Source organism: Anser anser, assembly GCF_964211835.1.
Source record: "Anser anser genome assembly, chromosome: 2".
NCBI lineage: Eukaryota > Metazoa > Chordata > Aves > Anseriformes > Anatidae > Anser > Anser anser.
Window position 1 is genome coordinate 136298660 of NC_139721.1, and position 18652 is coordinate 136317311.

An 18652-nucleotide genomic window follows, 5' to 3' on the forward strand; every position below is an offset into this window, starting at 1 on the left:
GCCTCTCCAGCCCAGTCAGACAGCTTAGCTAAAGGGCTGAGGAGGCTGATCTAGGCTTACCCTGTTGGCTTTGCAGGTTGAATTCAGGTTAACTCAGAGTCCCTTCCACCCGCATGTGTTAGGATGGGTACAGCAGACCTGAAAAGGGCCCCCCGTGCACGGCAATGTGCTCGTCATTCAGGCTGGATGGAGGTCCCAGGTGAAGCTCTCCGCACAGGCACTGCCTTGTCCTCCCTTCAGAGCAGGGAGCTGATGTCTACATTTTCCCCTCTCGGGTGCTGTAGCAACTTATTCTGGAGCATCTCCTTCTTGCACTCATGAGAGCTTTTTACCTCCCTTGCTTGGCACTCCATTATAATTTTGCTGTGGAAGGAGGTGGCAATCTCTGCAACAGGGCCATTGGGCGCAGAGCAGGACCCAGGTGACGAGTACAATAGAAGGGAAGGGGGCAGATAAACATCTTTGCAAAGCTTTAAAAATCAATTGATATTCTCCTTTCACAAAATGAAGGTGTTCCCTCAGTCCGTATTTATTGATCATTCACGGTCACTGACACCTGGCTTGCCAACGAGCTGCACAAGGGACTGCATGGGCACACGGCGCTTCCCAGCGAAAGCACTTAACACGTGTTTCGTGTGGGTAACCTAAGGCGGTTAAATTGCCTGGTTAGCATCCCTTTTCGCTCACCCCCTGCCTCGAAAAACCACTGAAAAGAAAGGAGACATGGGGAGCGGGAAGGGGGAAGGGGAGCTATTGCAGGAGTTTTCACCTGGATACAGTTGCTATAGGAACCACTTACCGAGCATCTCGGCGCCTCCACTATTCACGGAAATTCGCTCGCCCTTAATCGCGGGCGAAGCTAAGTGGTTTACCCGCGAGTGGAGACATTCGGCCCCTGCTCGTCCCCGGTGGGCTGGGGACCGTGCACCTGTGCCGGCAGCAGGGCGAGGGGCTCCCTCGCCCGACAGGGAAAGCAGGGAAGTGGGAAGAGCGATGCAAACAGCAGCAACTGCGGTCAGAGGGCTGCTGGAGGGAATGGCCAAATGGAGGAGCTGTGGTGGAGAGCGGGGATGAGAAGAAGCCAAGAGGTAGCGACAGAAATCAGGACTTTTATCGCAAAGGGAGAAAAGGGTAGAGAGAGTGTATGCAAGCTCTGGAACAAATGGAGTTCTGGAAAAGGCGAGGGGGAAAAAATCAAAGCTGTAGGAGAGGTAGGTAGCATTAGAGGTGGAGACCTCGGCGAGTGAAACAGCATTAGCGGAAAGTGCCCGTCTTGGTGTTTGTAATGTGCTCCGGGATCCTGGGATGAAAGGCCTAAGCAGAAAGAGCAATACTGTGTTTTTTGATATAATTTTGATAGCTTTCACGATAGCTATTAGTTTCAGTCCTTGAAACCTCATCTCGATGGAAGCTGTGGCAGTGTTTCCGTGTCATTATCCCGCCACCGGGTATACATTTATACTTGATGGTGTGGTGGAAGTGCAGATTGCTGCCGCTGGAGCAGGGGCCTATCAGCCGCACATTAGGGCAACTCTTGACCCTTGGTTTGTGGAGAGTAGCTCATCCGCAACCAGGAGTAGACCACAGACAACAAGTTAATGACCTTTTTCCCACCGGTTCAACAAGAAAAGTAACTTCAAAATTGATACTGCCGAAGGAGCCTATATGAGAAGAGAACAGCACTAATCACCGCAAGGCAGCGAGGGGAGATCGTGAGGCAGGGAGAAGATTAAACAGAATTACACAAAGGACACCCAAGTTGAGCAAAGCACTTAAGTCGCTGCCTAATTTTAAACCAGAACTAGTGCAAAGTATGAGCCGATTTGAAGCGATCAGAGAGAGAACAATTCTCAGGATGGCTCAACGGAGTGGTGTCACTTAGCAGGAGTTCAAACGAGCGGAAGAAAAGCAGAGGAAAACTTTAAAATGGCTCAGAGTACACAACAAGTAGGCGAGCAGAGGTCAGGTGAAAAAGTGTAAAGTGGCAGAGGAAGAAGGTGGCAGCAATAGGAGTGAATTATAAGCTATTATGATAAACGGCAAATGGATTATGGTAAATCTTCTCCACGCCTATTTGTACACTGCAAATCAATGAGGGTTGGAACGTATTTACCATGTGATGCGCTTTAACTCCACAAATTAATGGTATTACCTTAAACAACTTCTGATAAATGCACCACTTCACAAAATTACACAATTTATGTAAGGAAACCCAGATTTCACATGTCAACTGATATAAATACAATATTGATATAATTATATTTTTCAGAGATATGCATTAAAAATAGGACCTTTAAAAAACGTAAATTGAGCAAAATAGAAGTATATAGACTACCACGTGCTGTTTGTGCACTGCTAAGAGAACTTGAAATTGTTTTTCCTATAGGCAGCTCTGCAAAGGTCTGCTACCACGCAGCTCCTGACCTCAACAATTACATACGTTTCTGGGTAAGAATTTGTGCATAGTTTCTTTTAAAAATGTTTTGTCGCTACTGCCAATGTTTGTTGACTAATCTCACAAGAGAAATACAGCAGAACATTTGGTAAAAGCCAGGAGCCAGTCGTACCAAAAGCCAGATTTTAAATACCTGTAACATGTGAAGGGCAGGAGTCAAACAACAAAACGTGTTTGTATTGTGGGTTCACATACCAGGAAGATGTGATACAAGTAGTGGAAGAAAAATGTGGGGAGAGACATTTATGTTGCCAATGTTCAAGATAAAGAAATAGGCTGAGTTCTGGGTAGGGGTGAGAAAGACAAGCTGAAGAGTTTTACTGCTGCCTCTCAAGGCAAAGCGTACATGGGAGAGAGGACAGGTTCTCATCTGAGAGAAATTCAGGCAAAGCATCAAGCTTAACCAAAATCTCACGAGGAGGGAAAGTGCTCTTTCAGTGGGAGGTGGAGGAAAGAAGAGTTGATGGAGACAACACAACATGGAAATGCTGCCAAGGGCTGGGAGATCTGGCAGTCCCATGGAGTTCTGCAGCCTGACCTGTGCAGAATAAGGATGTTGGTGTTCTCTAGCTTTGAACTCTCCCTCATGAACAGCATTTCAAGTTCTCTTTCTCTGGGTTATTAAGAGACTGAGAAAACAAACTTTCCCACCATCATTTCTCTCACACAGTCACTTTTCTATTACATGTTTTCTCATGGCTACCGTTGCAGTCTCACTGACCACAGACCCCATTTGTTCATTCTTACTGCAAAGGAGAGCTCCCCTGCTCCGGCTTAGCGCTCCTCCTTCAGCCGGCAGGGTCCCCTTCTCCTCCGAGGTGGGAGGACACAGGGATTCGCCTGTCCTTGCAGACAGGGCTCTGTAACTGCTTTTTACAACAGCCCTGCAGCACCCTCCATACGACCAGTGTGCCGTTCCTTTTGCAGCAAAACGCTTATTTGCTTTTGGGCTGCAGACGCACACCAGGCTGAAGCCTTCCCCAAGCTTTCGGAAACAGTGCTGGTCTCCCCTTCGCCAGCCACTACATTCAGAGCAAGCACTGCATGGAAGGGGCACTAGGTCTGCCTTCCAGCCACCCCAGCAGTTATTTTACTCTTCTGTTATAAAAGATATCGTTTTTAATAGAATCACAACCTCACTGGCTTCCCCATGCACAATGATTAATGTTATTACCCGGGTTGAGTAACAGTATTCAACACGTTGCCCCATTTTTATCCTAAATGTGAACTCCTGGCTCCATTGAAATCCAAACAGGTCTCAACAGATTTTTCAGGATTTTGTCCCCTGTAAGGTTTGCAACACCACTTCAAAACTTACAGCAGCTCAAAGAAACAGGCTTAGTGAAGTAACACTTGTTCAAATTAATTTATGTTGGCATGAAGTCAGTGCAAAATACTAAGAGACCAGTTCAAATGTATTCAGCATTTCTCAGTTACTTTGCACTAGCTTCCATCATAGCTGGAACATTTTCGGATGTTTTGCAGTTTTTATAGCATGGGTCAGGATTTTCATTTTTTTTTTTTTCTCCTGAGAATAACGCCACATAAACAACAATAGATCCAAGCCATTTATTCCCCCAAAATGAAAACAAAACTGAAATATTTTCTTCCCATGAAATCTAACAGAGAAAAATATCCTGATTGACAAATGATTTTTCAGTCCTTTCATCAAGTGAAACCTGGCTCTCAAGGCTACTATTTGAGACACTGACTCTTTTTTTTTTTTCTTTTTTTTTTTGAAGGAGCCTGTCCACCAAGAGATCTTTGACAGGCTTGAAACACTACAGCAACCTTTAATTTAGAGAAATTATTTCCAGTAGGGAAAGCGGCTGGTCATGTGCAGGACTCAAATTAGGACCAACAACAACAACAAAAAAAACCAGAAATCAGGATGCATGCTATCCAGGCTCGGCTCAGCTCTGAGGCTGATTCGTGCCTCGCCAGCAGCTGCTCAAATAAGGAGCTGCCCCGAGGAAATAGGTATACAAATGGCTGGGCGGGTGTTTTCTTCTTCTTTGCCTCTCACCTAAACCCCTGAAACAACCAGTTGCCCTTGTGCTGGATGATTATAATAATTATTGGAAAACAATTGAAGTGTGATCAGGTGGGGAGGGCAGTAATTGAAATATTGACAGGTGGTTGCTTTGTGCTGAACATCAGGTTTTAAGATCAGCTGTGTGCCCGAAGGGCTCCCAGCTAGGATGCTTCTGATAGCCCCTTTAATTAACTAAGGTATAGATTTTACTGCAGGATCTAGAGACAGACCAGACCAGAGCAAGTCTTTCTAGAAGAAGCTGTGAATTTCATACACTTATTTTTTTTCTGTTAACGAAAGCTTTAATACACAAGCTTTTATATTATTTTTGATTGATTTTCCATCTTTTCCTTTAGATAGATGTGTATGAAAACTACAAGTTTGCCTCTTTTCTCTGATGTTTAAATGTCATTGACACATGATATTATCACAATGGTCGATACTATTATCACTACTGGTTGATAATCGCATCATGAAGACACAGGTAGGAAGGGCAGAATTTAATACCCAGACAACTCTACCAAGGATAAGAGGAAAACTAATTTTTACAGACTCCCCGAGTTTATTTGGGGGTGAAATGTAGTTTATGGCCTGGACAGTAGATGTTATGAGTTATTGAGAAATTAACAATTTAAAAAACTATATCCTTGCTCAAGCATCTCTCATAATAAAATAAAATAATGTTTCTGGGATACTAACAAATAGATATTCGTCAAAACCTCCTTGTATTGCAAAAAAATTTCCTGAAAGGATGCTGAATTTGAAGTGCTTCTTGAAGCATTCACTTCTCGTTAAAGGTCATTTCATCAGCTACTGCCTATGGATTGTACAGAAGATTCAAACATCCAATCTTGCAAAAGTTTCCACAAATCTAACTTTTTCTTTGAGCATGAGGTTTCAGACAGACTGTGTGTGATTTTAATTTTTTTGTGACCTTATAGAGGATATATGAGCTTTTCAATCAGCTGATGAGAAAAAAAAAATAGAAGAAGGATGGGACAAGGAATTGCAGTTCAATTCATATAGGCAGTGCCCTTTACACTCGCTGAATGAGCCTCCTGCGTCAACTCAGACACCTTTGCTGCAATTCATATTTCTGAGCTTGCTGTTTATTTGTGATTTTGGGATACTGATCTTCAGTAAAAGTTGCAAGCAACTGAACTATCTTTTTAACAGTCTTTGTAACTTCTGCCAGCCCCACAATTAACTAGGACATTTGGAAGTGTCATTGTGGTAACAGTTATTGGTCCGTTTCTAACATTTTTGTGTTAACTCTGTGAACAAATTGCAGCACCCTTACTAAAACCTTGGAAGCAATATGAGAAGCTGCATTGTGGGCACACATGCAGCTTCCCTGAATTTCTCCGTCAGGCCAAAGGGGCATGGCCAACAGGTCCTGCTCCATGGGTGTATTACCTGCAAAACCTACCATCAGGTAAAGGTTAATCTTTGTAATTTCGGATAAATTTCAACCCCTGCCTGCCATGCATGAGGGAGAGCTATTCAGAAAAGCCAGACTTGATAGGACTTTCCCTCTAGGAAATGCTCTTACTTTCTGAAATAGAACGTCCCTTGGCACAGCAGAAGCTGTGCTTGTCCACAGCCCTGTTCTCCTCACCACATGGTTGACCACATGGCCAGACCTCTTCACGAGCCCCTTCCATGTCTGGTGAGCTGGAGCAGGATTTCCTTGTTGGTACCTGAGGTTCTCTCTTGTGTAGAAATAAAATTCAATCATCCACCTTCTTGTTTTTTCATCATTCCTTCCAATCATCCTCACAAGTATTTTATTGGAAAAACATACAGGAAAACAAAGTAGGTTTGCTGAAGTTCAATCAGTTCCTTGTCTCGGGTTTGTTTTTTTCTTATCTGTTTTGGTGCCAGACCCGACAAAGTACATCCTCAGGAAAATTAGTAATGTAAAGCATGAAAACAGACAGGCCAATGTTTAAGAGCCAGGATGTCTTTCCAGAGGCACTTTCAGTCAGATTTATTCCAACTTCTAACTAGTTTTCAGAAAGGCCACATCTTTGATTTAACAAGACTTGCAGAAGCATAGGTTATTTATTTGGGTAGCTAACTTCAGTCAACACACAGTGCAAAATTTCAGCCTCAGTGCTTTGATGGCAACCTTCTCAGTGGGGAGAGCGTGTTTCACGCTGCAAGGTAAAAGCTTGATTTCTCCTCCAAACAGCTGATCGGCCTTGGCTCCTATTCGAGGGCACTCAGCAATTCTCACCGCTATGACACCTTTCTCTCAAGTCTTCTGAAAATACACAGTGCTATCTCAGAAGACCAAACAAGGTGATGATTGTGGCAACCGCGGTCTTTTAATGTGCAACAAATCGTATCACTGTGTAGCTGAACCATCAGACACAAAACTACATATTAGCTGAACTTACAAAAGATATGGAGAGCTCCGGCTTTCCATCTGATGCACAGAGGTCAGAATCCAGAGCTACGGGGGAAAAATGAAAGATTTCCAAATAATATAGATTAATAAATAAATAAATAACCAAGAATTCTTAGAGTTGGATGTTAAATGAGTTAAAAGTTAGATGTGTTGGAAACTGAATATAATAAAGACATCCAGAATAAAAAAAAAAATCAATAAAAAATCAATACTAAACTGAGTTCCTTGTGTCCACTCTGAAGGGCATCCCACTGAGCTGCAGTGATTATTTAGAAGCCTGAAGACTGGACATGGATATAAAAGTTAGTCCTGCTTTGTACTGATATAAGAGTGGGGAACTCATACCCACTTTGATAATGTTGTCTCTTTATGACCACATGGATTTTTCTTTTTCATCTGTCTGTCTGTCTGTCTATCTACCTATCCATCCATCCATCCATCCATCCATCCATCCATCCATCCATCCATCCATCCATCCACCTACCTATCTATGTATCTCTCTATTTAATGGAAAATTTGTACTTAATAATACAATAGAACATCGATGGAAATGATTTTAAACAGCACTAACAACTATGTTTTTACTAAATGAATAGCTCACAGCCTGGCCATAGAAGTAGACAAGGAGAGCCCTGATCTAAACAGAGGTGGTGAGGATGAACCCCCCCAGACTATAGCACATGATCTGCAACACACATCAGTTTTGCTTCAGGGAGAAGGATGTGCTGGGGTGAGGACAGGGAAAGGCAAGCTTCTCCCTACCATCTCCTAGCAGCCCCCAAATCCAGGAAATCAGCATCAGATCAATTCCAGTTTTCCCATTCTTAAAAACTGGGCTAAAACACAGTTGCCTGCTGCCACCTAACATATTGCTTTCTGTATCACTGTATTAATATAGCGGGGGTCAGAGCATCACAATCAGTACTTTTGAAATGACCACACAAAACTGTCAGGTTAATGACTTTGGTGGTGTTTCACACCATTCAGCTCTGCTGACCCAGCCCCTGTGGCCAGTAGCATGCCAGCTTTGTTTCTCTGTCTGTGGAATTGCCTCTCCGGTCTTTGTGTAATCGCCTGATTCACTCGTGTCTCGGCAGCTGCTGAAAAATGCATTCTCTGTACCTAGGAAGAACCTGTATAAATATTCTCAATAAATAAATAACAGTTGTCATTTTCAAAATATGACAATCTCCAGTTGCCTGTGCTTAAATTGAATGACATGTCATTTATCCTAATAGATGTGAATGCATGTATAGTACATATGAGTGAGTCACCTAATTCTTATTCACCTCAGCCTTGGTCTCAGTTGGGGGCAAGTGCCTCTAACAGGGTTTGGATGGATCAAATCACAAGCAGAAAAATCTTGGTCAATTATAGATGCCTAAGGGTAAAAGGGAGGTGTCTTTTTCTCTTATTTTCCCCCCCTTAATCTAGCCAAGCACAGAATGCCCCTCCTATCCATAGGCTTACTGAAGGAGCAAGTCAATCTCCGATCTGTGGAATTTCTGGGAATATCTCTTCCCCCTGTAATTTAACATGACTCAGTTCTCCATCCTGATAATACAAGTGGTGAGAAAAGCTCCTAATCCTATTGGCATACCCTCTTGTCAGCACCTCTTTATTTCACTGCTTTAAAGGCTCAACATGTTTTGATTTACAATAAGCACTAAGATAACTGCAGGTGCCCTCTCTAAAAGCAAGGTTAACTCACCTGAGATGAATTCTTTTATTGCAAACAAAAGCAACACATGAGCAGGAAATACAATTAATACAGGTGCTTCCCTGAAACTTAGCAAATGCCATTTGTCTTGAAATGACATAAATCCCCATTATATAAACAGGCCCCAGAGGCTTTATTTGTATTATTTCTGGAGAGGAAGGATTTAAGCAAAAGATAAATGGAGTGGTGATGGTGGGGGGGGAGAAGTCCTTGTACCTACAAGGCATTTATTTGACAGTAAAACTACTAGAGTGCTATTTTGTGATTGTATTTAAAAATATGTAGATGTCTTAATAGAACCAGAAAAAGGCCAGCCTAGGTGGGATTTCCAAGTTAACTGTTTTTTGCTAGCTATGTGTAATATCCAGTATATTTGCAACACAGCACTCAAGCACTCAGTCTGACATAGAGCTCTCCCAGTGATTCGCTGTTTGGTGATATGAGGGCTGCATCCTTGTAGGCATGAAGCACGGTCAGGACCCAAGTGCCTGGGGTCACCATCGCAGAGGAAGGAGGCTCCATCCCAGCTCCCTCGAGGAGCACCCTGCAGGGTCCTGGTGCGGCACTTTGCGCTGCCAGAAGTGCAGCTCCAGGCATCCCCCCAGGCGGGGAGCAGGGGCAGGTCCCTAGGACCGCATTTCCACCCACCATCTGCAAGGCCGCTGCCATCTGGGGACGCTGGAGCTCATCGCTGTGACATTTGGAGAGTCCACGTTATCTGCCAGGGAAGAGGTAAAAAAGCATGATGAACCTATGCTGTCCCTTTTTGGGGAACGGTGCTAGGCCCATTGTTTTGGCCTATGCCTCTTTAGAAAGGACTGAAAAGGCAAGACAGAGCCTGACTTTCTCTACACAAATGAAAAAATGATTATCTTCAGTAGTAATAGCTCTATCACGAGGAGCTGGAGAATAAGGTATCTCCTGGACAAAAGGTTCATAAGCTTGCTAGAAGCATGTTGACAAGGAAGCACACTGGGAGGGTAAGAGCCTACTAGATGAGGTTTTACTGTCAAAATACTTCGGTTCTCTTTCCAGTTCTGCTACTGACTTATACTGAGCAATTGTAGAAAACAACCCCATTTCTCTGTGATTCTTTATGCCTGTCTTTCCCTTGTCTAGCTTGTCTATTTTGTCTATCTAGTCTCTCACTAGAGGTAGACCATGATGCCAGTTTTTGTTTGTTTGTTTTTTTTGTTTTAATCCAAAAGCTATGGTGCTATGGACAACAGTCTGTATTGCATAATTTTGTGAGAAATGCAAATAGCTTTCTTGAGGCTATGTACCTCTCTTCCTTTCCCCATTAACAGCTTCCCATGAACCCTCGTCATTGATCAAGAGATATAAAGAAGGGATAAAGCTATCATAGCTGCTTAAAGTCTAAAAAGCAAGTTTACAGTCATATTTGGATTATCATTTTTCTTAACCTTTTTCCTTTATAATTCACTTATAACTGCTTAAAAGTGCAATCCAAAATTACCTAAAACAAAGATGGGGAAAAAGAAATTGTAACACTTGATAGGATCATCAGAAAAACAACTGCAATTATGTTGACAGGTACATTACACTAGTTTAGATATTCATCTGTATCATCACCAAATCCACTATCCTCTCTTTTTTCACCCCAAACCTGTGCTTTATCTGATGAGTGTTTGTGATCCTCATATTTTAACAACCGAGGCTCTGATTTTTGCAGCCAGTCCTGCTCAGATGGGTTTCAGCAGCCCTGTGGAAAGCGTTGCCTCCAGGTTTACTGTGACCCCACCCAGGAGTCACTCTACAGAAAGCCAATTGCTTCATCTGGACCAACGTTGAAATACTGAGTTGAGCTGGGCTTCTTTCTATTCCCTACATTCTACTAAGCCAATAACTTCCAGTCTGAAGAAAGCAAAGGGGTAAAGCTTTACCGCTACACCTCCCCAGGCTTGAGTTCATTGCACATCCCAATTGTCCTCCGTCGGATCTTTAGGTGTCAGAAAAATGTTGGATCAGTTCCTTTTCCCTGAAAATTCAAGATTTAGTCAGACATCTACTGCAACACTTTTCAGCCCCAGTCTGCAGACACTACCTGCTCCAGGAATGACAAGCTGACGTGGTTGTATGCTCAATTAAACCTGCTCTTCCTTTTTAAACAAGTGCTTTAGACTTCTAAATTATGTGCAAAGTTTTCTTGTACACTTTGACTACATTAAACTGAAGATGCCAAACTTTGGCTGCAAACCTTAACTTGGTTATTTGGAGAGGAAAAGACTAACACAGCTTTTTTGACAGATATTGAAGACAAATAAAAATTGCTTTAGAGGTTTTTCTTTTTTATGGAAAACACACAGCTTTCCTGGGAAACAATTCTAAAATGCGTGATGTGTAAAGCAAAGTACAAAAGCCCTACTTTCCAGAAGTCTCAAGAGCAAGCAGTTCCAGCTGACGTCAGCTGGAGATGGAGAACCAGTACCTGAAAATTTAGTCCTGATGTTCCACAAAACTTGCTTTGAAAACTTTACCAACTATTCAACACTATACTGAGATTGCAGGTGTCGTATTTTCACTTTGGGGCTCTTTTCTTACAATTAGACTCCCATGAATGGGCCTTTTCCTTCATGTAGAACCCCACTGAGGTCATCAAAGGATTTGCGTCTAAAAACAGAGGTAAGTGTAACAGTTTGGTAAAATTATATTCCAGGCTGGCTGACTGGCCTGTGGATGTAAATGTCCTTTTGGGAAAATGGGACATTTTTATAAGAAAAGCTACTTTTGAAGTTCTTTAGAGTTTTTGTTGTCAGATAAGTGAATGAGAACTTAACACAGCAGAAGCAGCAGGTTTCTCCTGGTGCTGCTATCTCCTTCTAGGGTACTCATAACTCTTTTTTTTTTTTTTTTTTTAACAGTAAGAAGAGTCAAGCAAGCATCTCTGTCTCCAAAAATCATTTTAATTTTCTTTTAAATGGGTAGGTGGTGAGATTTTTTTCCAGTGAATAAAAGGTTCATGAGGATCTTTCAGAAACTGAAGGTCATCACCAATTCCTTACTTGACAGATTCAAACTTCCAGGAAAGACCACCTCCCACCCACTGACACTTTCTGAGGAGTAGTAGAGGGTGATAGCCTACCTGCCCTTCTCTGACATGAGCAGCCACAGAGGGACGTCATGTCTGTTGCCATGTCAAGAGTCTGCTGTAATTCAGAAGGGTGCTGTGAGGCATCTGTGTCTGAGATGCAAAATCCTGAATGGAAAGGCCAACGTAGGAATAGCACTACTGAACTGAAGCGCTTCTGATGTGTTGGCCTTTATTGTAAGAATCAGTCACGTTCCCTGGTCTTCCCACCCCAGCTGAGAAGGGAGGATGAACCACTTTTTTCATAGACACTATATTGGTTCAAATTTGATCTTTACCAGAATTTGCTGACTAATCAGGGATCTTTGTGTGGAACTCAGCTACAAAGAGAAGAAAACATCACTAGCAGCAGGCACTGACAAGTGACAAAAGGAGACTGGTGGTTGTGTCTGGACGTATTGGCTGATGGTGGTCAAGGGACAGCCAGACCTGCTCTGTTACAGCTCAGAGCATGGCTCCTACTGAAAGACACACGTATGGTGCTGGGCTTTATCTGGGAGGCTGAACTGTATTTCCCTTGTGCTCACTTGCAGAGTACAGCCTGATGTTGCTGTGGCACCCCCTGGGCTGGGGTGGTCGCTGACAGTGCCCACAACATGAAAAGTGCCATGCCATGAGACAAGAATAAATGGCAAAGGCAGTAGAAGTCATCAGCGACCATCAGAAATGTGATGGGGGTGAATGTCAGACCATGCTACCTGGTTTGTCTTGCTCACCCTTTTCAGGGGATGGGGACACTGTCTTGTCAGTGTCCCACACTCTGCTCTAAGGCCTAACCCTTGCGCCTGAACTAACCCAAGGGGGAGAGTGGGGACTCGTAGCTGGTGGTAGGGGAAGGTGCACTGTTTGATAACGTGTCATGATAATAATCCACCGACTCTGTGAAGACTCAAGAATAAAACTCTTCCAAAAAAAAAAAAAAAGAGCTGGGAGTCATTCAAGTCCATCCCAACCATTCTTCAATAGTAGTTAATATGATTTGCAGCCACCGGCTTTAAGCAATACAGAGTCAGAGAAGATGAGGATATGGCTGTGGCGTATCTAATTTTCTGTCTCTAGGTAGCTCTTCCTAGGAAATGCCTTCAAAGCCTCTGGACTGATAAGAAGAAGCAGCAGAGTAAAGTTTCCTTCTAGAAAGGACAGGAGCAGAAGAGGTCTCTTGACAGGCCACATTTTTCAGTAGGGCAGCAGGGTAGGGCCTTCAGGCCTATGCAGTAGAAACATCAACCTGTCACTTAAATTTACAAAAATTTACAGTGAGTCAGATGCAGAGAAACTCTATCCTCCTGCTGGAAATGACAGAAAAGTCTCTGTCCCTAAGCAAAGGAGGAACCTCTGCACCCAGAGAGGTAAGCCTATAGGATCTACCACAAGGAATGTCTCTGGGCACAAACACTAGAAAGGCAGCTGACAACTACTAATTGCTAAAGACCAACTAAATCTTAAATATAATCATAACACCATAACCACCAAGCTTCAAAATTCCATGATTTAAAAAAAAAAAAAAGTTAAAAAATCCTCTGTCAAAATGATCTTGTAATAAGCCTGGGAATGTCTTTTATTTCCTCCAAAATACAAAACACTCAAAGACACTTGTGCAAGCAAGGGGAAAGATGTATGTCTCTAGGTCTCCCAGATTTCAGGGGTGCTTAGGTGTCTTTGTATGTGATGTGACCGAAATTATGATAATATTTTGTATATCAATATTTTGAGTTGAAATGTTTGCAGCTGAAATAAGCAAAGTAATTCACGCCCTCTTCCCAGTAATTCGTATGGGATTTTTCTAATTTTAAATTGGAGGATTTACATTCAAGATACACAAACATTTAACTAACAATGATGTGTTGAGGGAGCACTACATTCATTGAAATGAATCTGGAGAATTAGAGCAATATTTCTATTTGGATCCTGAGAGAGGACTGCAAATTCTGTCCATGACAAGGGGAAAGATCTGTATGGTCTAAATGAAACCCTGAAAGAAACAGAGCAATCAAAAGGATAAGAACCTGAGTAAAATAGGGCTATGGACAAGGCTTTTAGCAGATGGGTCTAGTGGTGTCAAAAGATGTTAAATGGTCACTAAGGAGGGAGGTGAAGCTATGAATATTTGATGTAGGAGAGATCATCAGCCATACAAGCTGGAACACATTGTATGGAGTAAAAGCAAAGGAGAACAAGGATTTGAAGAAGGGAAAGCACATTTGGTTTTCTCTGGATTACCATTTTGCCACTTGAATATGCTAAATACGTACATTTTAGGCATGAGATAAAACTCATCTACCAACCGTTTGTGAAGAACTTAGAATGAGAAGCACTATTATGTCAAAACAAAACACTTTGCATCTTCAAAAAGGTGCTGTTACTTATGGATATGATTTTCAGATGTGCCTGATCCCCAGCTAGTATAGCTCTGTCAAGTCAAAAGGAGTTTTACTATAAAAGCTTGAAGTTTTTGAAAATCACACCTAATAATCTCTCAGAAGTTATATGGGAAGTTACGCTAATTCTAGCGAAATGCAGTATCTGCAATACAAATTGACAGGATTAGATATAAAAGCTCTCCATGCAGATAGAGAGACAAATGCTCATTTGCAAACAAAAAACAGACAGCATTACCAGGTGCTGGTGCTATTGAGCTGCTGTGGTAGATTTGGCATTCTTATCTCATTCTTGCTTGAAAGTTGAATTGTGTTTGCAATTCTGATAATTTAGCAGAGCACAAAAGTAATATTGTTCTCCATGTTGCTCTATGAAGAAATGTTTCGCACACACATGATAAACACATTTCCTTCTTTTTAAACACTGTCTTCTCCCCTCCTCTTTGTCTCCATCTATAAGGCAAAATGTATATTAAAAAGGTTTCTGTCCCCTAGTTCTTCTCGGTTAAAAATCACGTATTGTGACAGAACTTCCACCCTGATTTGATTCCTATGCCAACATCATGCCGTGCACTGCGCAAACAAAAAATATATGGCAGGCTCCTGTTGGGGATTTTCCTCGAGTGGCAGATTTCCCAGGCATGCAGAAAGGGCCTGGCTGGTGCTCATCTCATTGCTCCTGCCACCTCCAGCATGGGAGCAGGACATGGCAGAGGGGCCAGGGTACCCCAGCCACCCAAGCCACCGCTCCAGGGAGTACAGCATGGCAGAGCTATGGAGAACCAGGAGGCTGGATTTCTTCCCAGACACTCACCACGTTTTCAAAACAAAGCCCCAAACCTGCCCTTAATTGTGTTGGGAATTTTGAAGACGAACGCAATTGCCTTCTCAGTAAGCTCTGTTCACAGCTGGGATGCCCACAGGATGCTGCTGCCAAATTTCTAGTGTCTTCCATGAATGCTGGTGGTTAGACACTAAGATGATAGATATCTTATGAAAGAACTCTAAGATGAACAGATGAGTAGAAAGTTCCCTAAATTCAGAGCATGCAGGGAAAGAGAGGAAAGAGGTCGTGGCAAGCTGGCACTATTTTCATAATTATAAGTAAATAGGCTTTTAGCATCAGCAAAGCCCCCATAATCTAATCCTAGTAATCTAATCAAAGAGCTTGTGAAAAACAGATTCTATATCCATATGATGATGTGATGACCTATAAAATGATGATAGATGTTCCTAGCTGGCATTGGTAACTAGGAGAGAAAAACATGTTTGTTGTGTGCATTATCTGAAAATACAAATAACATAATTCTGTACTGACCTGTCTACAAAAGTCCCGAGTTCCACTTGTTAAGTTTGCAGATTGGTTGGACAGAGATATATAAATTAGGAAATCAAAAGACATTATAAGAAATGCAAACCTTCTAAAACATCACTTCTAAAGGCCTATACCAAGAAACAGCTCTACTCCCACCTAGTTCCTCAAAAACAGACAATACCAGTGAAAATATTTGCACAGTAGGTAGCAACCCTATCTAGCACATCAGAAGCAAGCCAAGATTGGCAGACATAAAGGACCAGCATCGCACACTTCACTACCTTTTTCGGCAAAGACAGGATAGCTTTGTACCAGATCGTCTGAAAATGAATGTATTTTAATATGAAACATTAAATCTAGAATTGCTGTTAATAGAATAAGACACACTTTGTATACACTTCTGTCTCATACTGCATACTACTATTTCATGTAGTATTCTAAGATGCCAGATACTGTGGTGATACGGAACTAGGAAACTATTAACAAATTACCTCCATAGAGATTTCAAAAAATGAAATAGCATATTGAAACAATAAAGAAAAATATATTATAGGATTTACAGACTTACCTCAAAGTCAGCTGGGGTTCAGATTAAGGAAAGATGGATTTCATCGATGTGAGTTGTATAAGGAGGAACTGTGGGTCTTGCTTTTTTTAGGTATGGAGTAGATATTTGGAATTTCAGTGTTTGTGTTAAAGCCTCTTCACTTTTCTGCCTTGTAGCCACATCCTTTCTATATTCTGTTTGCTCAAAAAAAAAAAAAGGAAAAAAAAAAGAAACTTTAAGTTTAGGAAGAAATCCCTGCTATCCAGCACCATGCAATTAGCATATATGAATAGGAAATGAATTCCTGCTGCTCTGGACCATTGTTAATCCATATTGATGGGGTAGAAAACATGACATCAACTGTAAAAATCCAAGAACATTCCTTAAAATATTCAAATGATGTGCCTGGCCCTGCATCTCAAATTCTCATTGACTTTGTGGGTGCCTGGAATGCACAAGGAATGCAGGATTAGGGACACGGGTACGTGTGGTATGCCTACCTTGAGAGCAAAAACAGTTTTTGATGCTGTCTGAAATTCTCAGAGACAAATATTCAGGTCAAAGGAACTTTACAAAAAATACATACAAATTTTGCACAGCTGCTATTTGTTCTGGGCCAGATGCCACCATGAGCTGGATGGGGCTCTGTTTAGCTGCTACTGAAGCAGTGGGTGCACACTGCACCATGCAGTGCTACAGGAGCATAGAGATAAGCATTTCGGAGCTCCCTCACTAAACCCACAGCTCTTTGTCCTTTTAACTTGTCTTAGTTTTTACAACATTTATGCAAACCAGTAACATTACAAACTTGTCTTTATTTGATTGTAATGATGGGAGATAAATCTCGTTATTCTGATACAATTTCCATAATGGTAGAGGCACTGGGCAACTCTGTATTTTCTAGGAAGTTCTCAAGAATTAGCCCTGAGGAATTGCCCTAAGACTTACCCAGGAAGACTCATGAGCCACCTCAAGTGGTGTACATTAGAGCAGCCCTGAGGCTGGTCTTAAATGTAGTTAAAACCAAAGTTAGTGCCTATAGCACTAGAGACAGAAGTAGCATTAAGAGGTTGCAATTGCATTTACTTTTACATTCCTCATCTTTTTTCTGTCCTCTTTTGTACAGGAAGAAGCATCCCCTTCCAAGCCAAGAAACTGTATCTGTGGATCTCAGTGTCCATTAAAAAATACATGTAAAAATACCATAATCCATAAAAAGATAAGTTCAAGTCTGTCTGTGAGAAAATATCTGAATATCCCTAGTCTCCAAAGAAATGTATCTGTCTACTTAATGTCAGACCGCCATGGCGTGGGCTGGCTCAAATGCTTTCTCTCAAAGCCCATTTACTTAAATTGTGGTTCACAGACTGTTGACCTACTCAACTTTAATGACATCTTCTGAACCATCATTACCGATAGGGGAAGTGTGTGAGCCATTTCTCACCCAACAAATAAAGGTTCAAAAGTTTTGAGCACAAGCTAGTCCTTTACTTTTAAGACCAATCTTCTACCCCAAAAAGTCAAAGCCATTAGTCCATTTTAGGATTTACAGGCTGTGAAATGTCATTCTAAAAAGAACATCCATTTTTGAGTTATCGGAGTACAAAAGCTGTCTTATAAAAGTATCACAGTACCATTGATAATAGCTTTGGCAAAGACCTTTCAGGTCATCTAGTCCAAATCCTGGTAAGGAACAGTTATACTAACCTTTTGTATCAGCCTTGTTTTGAACACCTCAAAACTGATGCAACTACACGACCAAAGAGTTTGTTCCAGCACCTATTTCCTTTTCCTGTAATCCTCTAAACCTGACTTTTCCTTTCTTTTGAGTTAGGCTGCCTGTCTCTCTTTATTAAATTTCAGCAGCACAAAATGTTTCTTTCCTGAATTCTTGTCAACTTTTACCTTAGATGAGTGGAAGGTCTGGTTTGGACATCCAGCTGCTGAACTGATGGGCTCCTCAAACTTTCTAAGGCTGTTTTCATTTGCTTATCGTTTTGCCAGGATTAAACCATTTGAGCTGACAGTTTTCTGCGTCTAGCTGATTTCTTTGAGGGTACAGAACTACAGCCAAAGGATCCAACAGTTTCCAAAATCAACAATAGGAAGAAACATGATATTAAGATATTTGGGTGGCATTTTTTGGCAGAGGGATCTTAAAATATGGGAGGGACTGCTTTCTGTGGAAAAATATGCTTTTTTCATCAGCACAGAAACCTGCTCAACATAGTATTGGGTTCTGGAAAACATGCAAAGAGAAAGAAGTAGTTTGGGACAGACAATCTGTCAAATCAATACGGTGCAAGTAAAAAACTGGCGGTCTTTGGGCAATAAGACCTGCCTGGGAAGCGTAGCAGAGTGTTATGTCACTTGGCTCCAGGAAAAACAGACCTTGGTAGTTCTCTGACTTTGGTGGGATACCAGACTAAATCTCAAATAATTCTGCTGCAGGACAGCAAAAAGAAAACGTCAAAACATTTCAAGGGCAAAAGTAAAATCTCTAACTAGGAATCTTCATTGTTAATGGATTTTTTTTTTATATATTTTATTTTTGATGTAGTGAATAAAGCATAGCAATTGCAAATCCTCATTGGACTATGCTTTTAGAATATTTACTTAGCTTTTCTACCTATCATCACATTTACCAATCAGCTAATACTGAATTCCAGCTGAAATCTCA

The 18652-nt window shown here is 41.7% G+C and overlaps 1 long non-coding RNA gene across 1 annotated transcript; it reads left to right on the forward strand.

Annotated features, from left to right (window-relative positions):
• Positions 1 to 8178: 8178 nt before the first annotated feature.
• On the forward strand, positions 8179 to 12772 carry LOC310895192. Its single transcript, XR_014580526.1, has 3 exons — positions 8179 to 9355; positions 10317 to 11266; positions 11506 to 12772. It is a non-coding gene; the product is annotated as an uncharacterized lncRNA (long non-coding RNA).
• The last annotated feature ends 5880 nt before the right edge of the window (positions 12773 to 18652 follow it).